Source organism: Barbus barbus (assembly GCF_936440315.1).
Source record: "Barbus barbus genome assembly, chromosome: 5".
Taxonomy (NCBI): domain Eukaryota; kingdom Metazoa; phylum Chordata; class Actinopteri; order Cypriniformes; family Cyprinidae; genus Barbus; species Barbus barbus.
Window position 1 is genome coordinate 42,217,023 of NC_136733.1, and position 13,476 is coordinate 42,230,498.

The window sequence follows — 13,476 nt, forward strand, 5'->3', positions numbered from 1 at the left end:
AAATAAAATAAAAATAAAGTCCAATTCCGGTCGTCCTCAGAATCCGGTCCGGGTTTTGCTCCAATCCAGGATACCGCAGAATCCGGTCGTCCTGAGAATCCGGTCCGGGTTTTGCTTCAATCCAGGATACCGCAGAATCCGGTCGTCCTTGGATTCCGGTCCGGGTTTTGCTCCAATCCAGGAGACCACAGAATCCGGTCGTGCTCAGAATCCGGTCCGGGTTTTGCTCCAATCCAGGAGACCGAAGAATCCGGTCGTCCTGAGAATCCGGTCCAGGTTTTGCTCCAATACATGATTTATGAAAATGTCCATCTGAAACAGGGTAGGGCTTAAAAAAAAGTTAAAACAAAGTCCAATTCCGGTCGTCCTCAGAATCCGGTCCGGGTTTTGCTCCAATCCAGGAGACCGAAGAATCCGGTCGTCCTGAGAATCCGGTCCAGGTTTTGCTCCAATAGATGATTTATGAAAATGTCCTTCTGAAACAGGGTTAGGGCTTAAAAAAAGTTCAAACAAAGTCCAATTCCAGTCGTCCTCAGAATCCGGTCCGGGTTTTGCTCCAATCCAGGATACCGCAGAATCCGGTCGACCTGTGAATCCGGTCCGGGTTTTGCTCCAATCCAGGAGACCGAAGAATCCGGTCGTCCTGAGAATCCGGTCCAGGTTTTGCTCCAATACATGATTTATGAAAATGTCCATCTAAAACACATGATTTTTTAAAACAATTTCAATTTGAAATACATGATTTTTGAGAATTATTTCCTTCTGAAATGCATGATTTTTTAAAACAATTTCCAATGTGAAATACATGATTTATGAAAATATTTATCTGAAACACATGATTTAAAAAAAAAATTCCATCTGAAATACATGATTTATGAAAATGTCCAACTAAAACACATGATTTAAAAAAAATTCCATCTGAAATACATGATTCATGAAAATGTCCATCTGAAACACATGATTTTTGAAAACAATTTCCATCTGAAATATATGGTTTATGACAACGATTTCTGAAAATGTCCATCTGAAACAGGGTTAGGGCTTAAAAAAAATTAAAACAAAGTCCAATTCCGATCGTCCGCAGAATCCGGTCCGGGTTTTCCTCCAATCCAGAATACCGCAGAATCCGGTCGTCCTGAAAATCCGGTCTGGGTTTTGCTCCAGTACATGATTTATGAAAATGTCCATCTGAAACACATGATTTTTTAAAACAATTTCCAATGTGAAAAACATGATTGATGAAAATGTCCATCTGAAACACATGATTTTTTAAAACAATTTCCAATGTGAAAAACATGATTGATGAAAATGTCCATCTGAAACACATGATTTAAAAAAAAAATTCCTTCTGAAAAACATGATTCATGAAAATGTCCATCTGAAACACGTGATTTTTGAAAACAATTTCCATCTGAAATATATGGTTTATGACAACGATTTATGAAAATGTCCATCTGAAACAGGGTTAGGGATTAAAAAAAAAAAAAAAAAAAAAAAAAAAAAAAAAAAAAGTCCAATTCCGGTCGTCCTCAGAATCCGGTCCGGGTTTTGCTCCAATCCAGGATACCGCAGAATCCGGTCGTCCTGAGAATCCGGTCCGGGTTTTGCTTCAATCCAGGATACCGCAGAATCCGGTCGTCCTCGGAATCCGTTCCGGGTTTTGCTCCAATCCAGGATACCGCAGAATCCGGTTTTCCTCGGAATCCGGTCCGGGTTTTGCTTCAATCCAGGATACCGCAGAATCCGGTCGTCCTCGGAATCCGTTCCGGGTTTTGCTCCAATCCAGGATACCGCAGAATCCGGTTTTCCTCGGAATCCGGTCCGGGTTTTGCTCCAATCCAGGATACCGCAGAATCCGGTCTTCTTCGGATTCCGGTCCGGGTTTTGCTCCACTCCAGGAGACCGAAGAATCCGGTCGTCCTGAGAATCCGGTCCAGGTTTTGCTCCAATACATGATTTATGAAAATGTCCATCTGAAACACATGATTTTTTAAAACAATTTCAATTTGAAATACATGATTTTTGAGAATTATTTCATTCTGAAATGCATGATTTTTTAAAACAATTTCCAATGTGAAATACATGATTTATGAAAATGTTTATCTGAAACACATGATTTAAAAAAAAAATTCCATCTGAAATACATGATTTATGAAAATGTCCATCTAAAACACATGATTTAAAAAAAAAATTCCATCTGAAATACATGATTCATGAAAATGTCCATCTGAAACACATGATTTTTGAAAACAATTTCCATCTGAAATATATGGTTTATGACAACGATTTATGAAAATGTCCATCTGAAACAGGGTTAGGGCTTAAAAAAAAATTAAAACAAAGTCCAATTCCGATCGTCCGCAGAATCCGGTCCGGGTTTTCGTCCAATCCAGAATACCGCAGAATCCGGTCGTCCTGAAAATCCGGTCTGGGTTTTGCTCCAGTACATGATTTATGAAAATGTCCATCTGAAACACATGATTTTTTAAAACAATTTCCAATGTGAAAAACATGATTGATGAAAATGTCCATCTGAAACATATGATTTTTTAAAACAATTTCCAATGTGAAAAACATGATTGATGAAAATGTCCATCTGAAACACATGATTTAAAAAAAAAATTCCTTCTGAAAAACATGATTCATGAAAATGTCCATCTGAAACACGTGATTTTTGAAAACAATTTGCATCTGAAATATATGGTTTATGACAACGATTTATGAAAATGTCCATCTGAAACAGGGTTAGGGATTAAAAAAAAAAAAAAAAAAAAAAAAAAAAAGTCCAATTCCGGTCGTCCTCAGAATCCGGTCCGGGTTTTGCTCCAATCCAGGATACCGCAGAATCCGGTCGTCCTGAGAATCCGGTCCGGGTTTTGCTTCAATCCAGGATACCGCAGAATCCGGTCGTCCTCGGAATCCGTTCCGGGTTTTGCTCCAATCCAGGATACCGCAGAATCCGGTTTTCCTCGGAATCCGGTCCGGGTTTTGCTTCAATCCAGGATACCGCAGAATCCGGTCGTCCTCGGAATCCGTTCCGGGTTTTGCTCCAATCCAGGATACCGCAGAATCCGGTTTTCCTCGGAATCCGGTCCGGGTTTTGCTCCAATCCAGGATACCGCAGAATCCGGTCTTCTTCGGATTCCGGTCCGGGTTTTGCTCCACTCCAGGAGACCGAAGAATCCAGTCGTCCTGAGAATCCGGTCCAGGTTTTGCTCCAATACATGATTTATGAAAATGTCCATCTGAAACACATGATTTAAAAAAAAAATTCCTTCTGAAACACATGATTCATGAAAATGTCCATCTGAAACACGTGATTTTTGAAAACAATTTCCATCTGAAATATATGGTTTATGACAACGATTTATGAAAATGTCCATCTGAAACAGGGTTAGGGATTAAAAAAAAAAAAAAAAAAAAAAAAAAAAAAGTCCAATTCCGGTCGTCCTCAGAATCCGGTCCGGGTTTTGCTCCAATCCAGGATACCGCAGAATCCGGTCGTCCTGAGAATCCGGTCCGGGTTTTGCTTCAATCCAGGATACCGCAGAATCCGGTCGTCCTCGGAATCCGTTCCGGGTTTTGCTCCAATCCAGGATACCGCAGAATCCGGTTTTCTTCGGAATCCGGTCCGGGTTTTGCTTCAATCCAGGATACCGCAGAATCCGGTCGTCCTCGGAATCCGTTCCGGGTTTTGCTCCAATCCAGGATACCGCAGAATCCGGTTTTCCTCGGAATCCGGTCCGGGTTTTGCTCCAATCCAGGATACCGCAGAATCCGGTCTTCTTCGAATTCCGGTCCGGGTTTTGCTCCACTCCAGGAGACCGAAGAATCCGGTCGTCCTGAGAATCCGGTCCAGGTTTTGCTCCAATACATGATTTATGAAAATGTCCATCTGAAACACATGATTTTTTAAAACAATTTCAATTTGAAATACATGATTTTTGAGAATTATTTCCTTCTGAAATGCATGATTTTTTAAAACAATTTCCAATGTGAAATACATGATTTATGAAAATGTTTATCTGAAACACATGATTTAAAAAAAAAAAATTCCATCTGAAATACATGATTTATGAAAATGTTTATCTGAAACACATGATTTAAAAAAAAAAAATCCAGCTGAAATACATGATTCATGAAAATGTCCATCTGAAACAGGGTTAGGGCTAAAAAAAATAAAAAAATAAAAATAAAGTCCAATTCCGGTCGTCCTCAGAATCCGGTCCGGGTTTTGCTCCAATCCAGGATACCGCAGAATCCGGTCGTCCTGAGAATCCGGTCCGGGTTTTGCTTCAATCCAGGATACCGCAGAATCCGGTCGTCCTTGGATTCCGGTCCGGGTTTTGCTCCAATCCAGGAGACCACAGAATCCTGTCGTGCTCAGAATCCGGTCCGGGTTTTGCTCCAATCCAGGAGACCGAAGAATCCGGTCGTCCTGAGAATCCGGTCCAGGTTTTGCTCCAATACATGATTTATGAAAATGTCCATCTGAAAGAGGGCAGGGCTTAAAAAAAAGTTAAAACAAAGTCCAATTCCGGTCGTCCTCAGAATCCGGTCCGGGTTTTGCTCCAATCCAGGAGACCGAAGAATCCGGTCGTCCTGAGAATCCGGTCCAGGTTTTGCTCCAATAGATGATTTATGAAAATGTCCTTCTGAAACAGGGTTAGGGCTTAAAAAAAGTTCAAACAAAGTCCAATTCCAGTCGTCCTCAGAATCCGGTCCGGGTTTTGCTCCAATCCAGGATACCGCAGAATCCGGTCGACCTGTGAATCCGGTCCGGGTTTTGCTCCAATCCAGGAGACCGAAGAATCCGGTCGTCCTGAGAATCCGGTCCAGGTTTTGCTCCAATACATGATTTATGAAAATGTCCATCTAAAACACATGATTTTTTAAAACAATTTCAATTTGAAATACATGATTTTTGAGAATTATTTCCTTCTGAAATGCATGATTTTTTAAAACAATTTCCAATCTGAAATACATGATTTATGAAAATATTTATCTGAAACACATGATTTAAAAAAAAAATTCCATCTGAAATACATGATTTATGAAAATGTCCAACTAAAACACATGATTTAAAAAAAAATTCCATCTGAAATACATGATTCATGAAAATGTCCATCTGAAACACATGATTTTTGAAAACAATTTCCATCTGAAATATATGGTTTATGACAACGATTTATGAAAATGTCCATCTGAAACAGGGTTAGGGCTTAAAAAAAAATTAAAACAAAGTCCAATTCCGATCGTCCGCAGAATCCGGTCCGGGTTTTCCTCCAATCCAGAATACCGCAGAATCCGGTCGTCCTGAAAATCCGGTCTGGGTTTTGCTCCAGTACATGATTTATGAAAATGTCCATCTGAAACACATGATTTTTTAAAACAATTTCCAATGTGAAAAACATGATTGATGAAAATGTCCATCTGAAACACATGATTTAAAAAAAAAATTCCTTCTGAAACACATGATTCATGAAAATGTCCATCTGAAACACGTGATTTTTTAAAACAATTTCCATCTGAAATATATGGTTTATGACAACGATTTATGAAAATGTCCATCTGAAACAGGGTTAAGGCTTAAAAAAATTAAAACAAAGTCCAATTCCAATCGTCCGCAGAATCCGGTCCGGGTTTTCCTCCAATCCAGAATACCGCAGAATCCGGTCGTCCTGAAAATCCGGTCTGGGTTTTGCTCCAATCCAGGATACCGCAGAATCCGGTCGTCCTGAGAATCCGGTCCGGGTTTTGCTTCAATCCAGGATACCGCAGAATCCGGTCGTCCTCGGAATCCGGTCCGGGTTTTGCTCCAATCCAGGATACCGCAGAATCCGGTTTTCCTCGGAATCCGGTCCGGGTTTTGCTCCAATCCAGGATACCGCAGAATCCGGTCTTCTTCGGATTCCGGTCCGGGTTTTGCTCCACTCCAGGAGACCGAAGAATCCGGTCGTCCTGAGAATCCGGTCCAGGTTTTGCTCCAATACATGATTTATGAAAATGTCCATCTGAAACACATGATTTAAAAAAAAAATTCCTTCTGAAACACATGATTCATGAAAATGTCCATCTGAAACACGTGATTTTTGAAAACAATTTCCATCTGAAATATATGGTTTATGACAACGATTTATGAAAATGTCCATCTGAAACAGGGTTAGGGATTAAAAAAAAAAAAAAAAAAAAAAAAAAAAAGTCCAATTCCGGTCGTCCTCAGAATCCGGTCCGGGTTTTGCTCCAATCCAGGATACCGCAGAATCCGGTCGTCCTGAGAATCCGGTCCGGGTTTTGCTTCAATCCAGGATACCGCAGAATCCGGTCGTCCTCGGAATCCGTTCCGGGTTTTGCTCCAATCCAGGATACCGCAGAATCCGGTTTTCTTCGGAATCCGGTCCGGGTTTTGCTTCAATCCAGGATACCGCAGAATCCGGTCGTCCTCGGAATCCGTTCCGGGTTTTGCTCCAATCCAGGATACCGCAGAATCCGGTTTTCCTCGGAATCCGGTCCGGGTTTTGCTCCAATCCAGGATACCGCAGAATCCGGTCTTCTTCGAATTCCGGTCCGGGTTTTGCTCCACTCCAGGAGACCGAAGAATCCGGTCGTCCTGAGAATCCGGTCCAGGTTTTGCTCCAATACATGATTTATGAAAATGTCCATCTGAAACACATGATTTTTTAAAACAATTTCAATTTGAAATACATGATTTTTGAGAATTATTTCCTTCTGAAATGCATGATTTTTTAAAACAATTTCCAATGTGAAATACATGATTTATGAAAATGTTTATCTGAAACACATGATTTAAAAAAAAAAAATTCCATCTGAAATACATGATTTATTAAAATGTTTATCTGAAACACATGATTTAAAAAAAAAAATCCAGCTGAAATACATGATTCATGAAAATGTCCATCTGAAACAGGGTTAGGGCTTAAAAAAAATAAAAAATAAAAATAAAGTCCAATTCCGGTCGTCCTCAGAATCCGGTCCGGGTTTTGCTCCAATCCAGGATACCGCAGAATCCGGTCGTCCTGAGAATCCGGTCCGGGTTTTGCTTCAATCCAGGATACCGCAGAATCCGGTCGTCCTTGGATTCAGGTCCGGGTTTTGCTCCAATCCAGGAGACCACAGAATCCTGTCGTGCTCAGAATCCGGTCCGGGTTTTGCTCCAATCCAGGAGACCGAAGAATCCGGTCGTCCTGAGAATCCGGTCCAGGTTTTGCTCCAATACATGATTTATGAAAATGTCCATCTGAAACAGGGCAGGGCTTAAAAAAAAGTTAAAACAAAGTCCAATTCCGGTCGTCCTCAGAATCCGGTCCGGGTTTTGCTCCAATCCAGGAGACCGAAGAATCCGGTCGTCCTGAGAATCCGGTCCAGGTTTTGCTCCAATAGATGATTTATGAAAATGTCCTTCTGAAACAGGGTTAGGGCTTAAAAAAAGTTCAAACAAAGTCCAATTCCAGTCGTCCTCAGAATCCGGTCCGGGTTTTGCTCCAATCCAGGATACCGCAGAATCCGGTCGACCTGTGAATCCGGTCCGGGTTTTGCTCCAATCCAGGAGACCGAAGAATCCGGTCGTCCTGAGAATCCGGTCCAGGTTTTGCTCCAATACATGATTTATGAAAATGTCCATCTAAAACACATGATTTTTTAAAACAATTTCAATTTGAAATACATGATTTTTGAGAATTATTTCCTTCTGAAATGCATGATTTTTTAAAACAATTTCCAATGTGAAATACATGATTTATGAAAATATTTATCTGAAACACATGATTTAAAAAAAAAATTCCATCTGAAATACATGATTTATGAAAATGTCCAACTAAAACACATGATTTAAAAAAAAATTCCATCTGAAATACATGATTCATGAAAATGTCCATCTGAAACACATGATTTTTGAAAACAATTTCCATCTGAAATATATGGTTTATGACAACGATTTATGAAAATGTCCATCTGAAACAGGGTTAGGGCTTAAAAAAAAATTAAAACAAAGTCCAATTCCGATCGTCCGCAGAATCCGGTCCGGGTTTTCCTCCAATCCAGAATACCGCAGAATCCGGTCGTCCTGAAAATCCGGTCTGGGTTTTGCTCCAGTACATGATTTATGAAAATGTCCATCTGAAACACATGATTTTTTAAAACAATTTCCAATGTGAAAAACATGATTGATGAAAATGTCCATCTGAAACACATGATTTAAAAAAAAAATTCCTTCTGAAACACATGATTCATGAAAATGTCCATCTGAAACACGTGATTTTTTAAAACAATTTCCATCTGAAATATATGGTTTATGACAACGATTTATGAAAATGTCCATCTGAAACAGGGTTAAGGCTTAAAAAAATTAAAACAAAGTCCAATTCCAATCGTCCGCAGAATCCGGTCCGGGTTTTCCTCCAATCCAGAATACCGCAGAATCCGGTCGTCCTGAAAATCCGGTCTGGGTTTTGCTCCAATCCAGGATACCGCAGAATCCGGTCGTCCTGAGAATCCGGTCCGGGTTTTGCTTCAATCCAGGATACCGCAGAATCCGGTCGTCCTCGGAATCCGGTCCGGGTTTTGCTCCAATCCAGGATACCGCAGAATCCGGTTTTCCTCGGAATCCGGTCCGGGTTTTGCTCCAATCCAGGATACCGCAGAATCCGGTCTTCTTCGGATTCCGGTCCGGGTTTTGCTCCACTCCAGGAGACCGAAGAATCCGGTCGTCCTGAGAATCCGGTCCAGGTTTTGCTCCAATACATGATTTATGAAAATGTCCATCTAAAACACATGATTTTTTAAAACAATTTCAATTTGAAATACATGATTTTTGAGAATTATTTCCTTCTGAAATGCATGATTTTTTAAAACAATTTCCAATGTGAAATACATGATTTATGAAAATATTTATCTGAAACACATGATTTAAAAAAAAAATTCCATCTGAAATACATGATTTATGAAAATGTCCAACTAAAAAACATGATTTAAAAAAAAATTCCATCTGAAATACATGATTCATGAAAATGTCCATCTGAAAAACATGATTTTTGAAAACAATTTCCATCTGAAATATATGGTTTATGACAACGATTTATGAAAATGTCCATCTGAAACAGGGTTAGGGCTTAAAAAAAAATTAAAACAAAGTCCAATTCCGATCGTCCACAGAATCCGGTCCGGGTTTTCCTCCAATCCAGAATACCGCAGAATCCGGTCGTCCTGAAAATCCGGTCTGGGTTTTGCTCCAGTACATGATTTATGAAAATGTCCATCTGAAACACATGATTTTTTAAAACAATTTCCAATGTGAAAAACATGATTGATGAAAATGTCCATCTGAAACACATGATTTAAAAAAAAAATTCCTTCTGAAACACATGATTCATGAAAATGTCCATCTGAAACACGTGATTTTTTAAAACAATTTCCATCTGAAATATATGGTTTATGACAACGATTTATGAAAATGTCCATCTGAAACAGGGTTAAGGCTTAAAAAAATTAAAACAAAGTCCAATTCCAATCGTCCGCAGAATCCGGTCCGGGTTTTCCTCCAATCCAGAATACCGCAGAATCCGGTCGTCCTGAAAATCCGGTCTGGGTTTTGCTCCAATCCAGGATACCGCAGAATCCGGTCGTCCTGAGAATCCGGTCCAGGTTTTGCTCCAATACATGATTTATGAAAATGTCCATCTAAAACACATGATTTTTTAAAACAATTTCAATTTGAAATACATGATTTTTGAGAATTATTTCCTTCTGAAATGCATGATTTTTTAAAACAATTTCCAATGTGAAATACATGATTTATGAAAATATTTATCTGAAACACATGATTTAAAAAAAAAATTCCATCTGAAATACATGATTTATGAAAATGTCCAACTAAAACACATGATTTAAAAAAAAATTCCATCTGAAATACATGATTCATGAAAATGTCCATCTGAAACACATGATTTTTGAAAACAATTTCCATCTGAAATATATGGTTTATGACAACGATTTATGAAAATGTCCATCTGAAACAGGGTTAGGGCTTAAAAAAAAATTAAAACAAAGTCCAATTCCGATCGTCCGCAGAATCCGGTCCGGGTTTTCCTCCAATCCAGAATACCGCAGAATCCGGTCGTCCTGAAAATCCGGTCTGGGTTTTGCTCCAGTACATGATTTATGAAAATGTCCATCTGAAACACATGATTTTTTAAAACAATTTCCAATGTGAAAAACATGATTGATGAAAATGTCCATCTGAAACACATGATTTAAAAAAAAAATTCCTTCTGAAACACATGATTCATGAAAATGTCCATCTGAAACACGTGATTTTTTAAAACAATTTCCATCTGAAATATATGGTTTATGACAACGATTTATGAAAATGTCCATCTGAAACAGGGTTAAGGCTTAAAAAAATTAAAACAAAGTCCAATTCCAATCGTCCGCAGAATCCGGTCCGGGTTTTCCTCCAATCCAGAATACCGCAGAATCCGGTCGTCCTGAAAATCCGGTCTGGGTTTTGCTCCAATCCAAGATACCGCAGAATCCGGTCGTCCTGAGAATCCGGTCCGGGTTTTGCTTCAATCCAGGATACCGCAGAATCCGGTCGTCCTCGGAATCCGGTCCGGGTTTTGCTCCAATCCAGGATACCGCAGAATCCGGTTTTCCTCGGAATCCGGTCCGGGTTTTGCTCCAATCCAGGATACCGCAGAATCCGGTCTTCTTCGGATTCCGGTCCGGGTTTTGCTCCACTCCAGGAGACCGAAGAATCCGGTCGTCCTGAGAATCCGGTCCAGGTTTTGCTCCAATACATGATTTATGAAAATGTCCATCTAAAACACATGATTTTTTAAAACAATTTCAATTTGAAATACATGATTTTTGAGAATTATTTCCTTCTGAAATGCATGATTTTTTAAAACAATTTCCAATGTGAAATACATGATTTATGAAAATATTTATCTGAAACACATGATTTAAAAAAAAAATTCCATCTGAAATACATGATTTATGAAAATGTCCAACTAAAAAACATGATTTAAAAAAAAATTCCATCTGAAATACATGATTCATGAAAATGTCCATCTGAAAAACATGATTTTTGAAAACAATTTCCATCTGAAATATATGGTTTATGACAACGATTTATGAAAATGTCCATCTGAAACAGGGTTAGGGCTTAAAAAAAAATTAAAACAAAGTCCAATTCCGATCGTCCACAGAATCCGGTCCGGGTTTTCCTCCAATCCAGAATACCGCAGAATCCGGTCGTCCTGAAAATCCGGTCTGGGTTTTGCTCCAGTACATGATTTATGAAAATGTCCATCTGAAACACATGATTTTTTAAAACAATTTCCAATGTGAAAAACATGATTGATGAAAATGTCCATCTGAAACACATGATTTAAAAAAAAAATTCCTTCTGAAACACATGATTCATGAAAATGTCCATCTGAAACACGTGATTTTTTAAAACAATTTCCATCTGAAATATATGGTTTATGACAACGATTTATGAAAATGTCCATCTGAAACAGGGTTAAGGCTTAAAAAAATTAAAACAAAGTCCAATTCCAATCGTCCGCAGAATCCGGTCCGGGTTTTCCTCCAATCCAGAATACCGCAGAATCCGGTCGTCCTGAAAATCCGGTCTGGGTTTTGCTCCAATCCAGGATACCGCAGAATCCGGTCGTCCTGAGAATCCGGTCCGGGTTTTGCTTCAATCCAGGATACCGCAGAATCCGGTCGTCCTCGGAATCCGGTCCGGGTTTTGCTCCAATCCAGGATACCGCAGAATCCGGTTTTCCTCGGAATCCGGTCCGGGTTTTGCTCCAATCCAGGATACCGCAGAATCCGGTCTTCTTCGGATTCCGGTCCGGGTTTTGCTCCACTCCAGGAGACCGAAGAATCCGGTCGTCCTGAGAATCCGGTCCAGGTTTTGCTCCAATACATGATTTATGAAAATGTCCATCTGAAACACATGATTTTTTAAAACAATTTCAATTTGAAATACATGATTTTTGAGAATTATTTCCTTCTGAAATGCATGATTTTTTAAAACAATTTCCAATGTGAAATACATGATTTATGAAAATGTTTATCTGAAACACACGATTTAAAAAAAAAATTCCATCTGAAATACATGATTTATGAAAATGTCCATCTAAAACACATGATTTTAAAAAAAAATCCATCTGAAATACATGATTCATGAAAATGTCCATCTGAAACAGGGTTAGGGCTTAAAAAAATAAAAAAATAAAAAAAAAGTCCAATTCCGGTCGTCCTCAGAATCCGGTCCGGGTTTTGCTCCAATCCAGGATACCGCAGAATCCGGTCGTCCTGAGAATCCGGTCCGGGTTTTGCTTCAATCCAGGATACCGCAGAATCCGGTCGTCCTCGGAATCCGGTCCGGGTTTTGCTCCAATCTAGGATACCGCAGAATCCGGTCGTCCTGAGAATCCGGTCCGGGTTTTGCTTCAATCCAGGATACCGCAGAATCCGGTCGTCCTTGGAATCCGGTCCGGGTTTCTCTTCAATCCAGGATACCGCAGAATCCGGTCGTCCTCGGAATCCGTTCCGGGTTTTGCTCCAATCCAGGATACCGCAGAATCCGGTTTTCCTCGGAATCCGGTCCGGGTTTTGCTCCAATCCAGGATACCGCAGAATCCGGTCTTCTTCGGATTCCGGTCCGGGTTTTGCTCCACTCCAGGAGACCGAAGAATCCGGTCGTCCTGAGAATCCGGTCCAGGTTTTGCTCCAATACATGATTTATGAAAATGTCCATCTGAAACACATGATTTTTTAAAACAATTTCAATTTGAAATACATGATTTTTGAGAATTATTTCCTTCTGAAATGCATGATTTTTTAAAACAATTTCCAATGTGAAATACATGATTTCTGAAAATGTTTATCTGAAACACATGATTTAAAAAAAAAAATTCCATCTGAAATACATGATTTATGAAAATGTTTATCTGAAACACATGATTTAAAAAAAAAAAATCCAGCTGAAATACATGATTCATGAAAATGTCCATCTGAAACAGGGTTAGGGCTTAAAAAATAAATAAAATAAAAATAAAGTCCAATTCCGGTCGTCCTCAGAATCCGGTCCGGGTTTTGCTCCAATCCAGGATACCGCAGAATCCGGTCGTCCTGAGAATCCGGTCCGGGTTTTGCTTCAATCCAGGATACCGCAGAATCCGGTCGTCCTCGGAATCCGGTCCGGGTTTTGCTCCAATCCAGGATACCGCAGAATCCGGTTTTCCTCGGAATCCGGTCCGGGTTTTGCTCCAATCCAGGATACCGCAGAATCCGGTCTTCTTCGGATTCCGGTCCGGGTTTTGCTCCACTCCAGGAGACCGAAGAATCCGGTCGTCCTGAGAATCCGGTCCAGGTTTTGCTCCAATACATGATTTATGAAAATGTCCATCTGAAACACATGATTTTTTAAAACAATTTCAATTT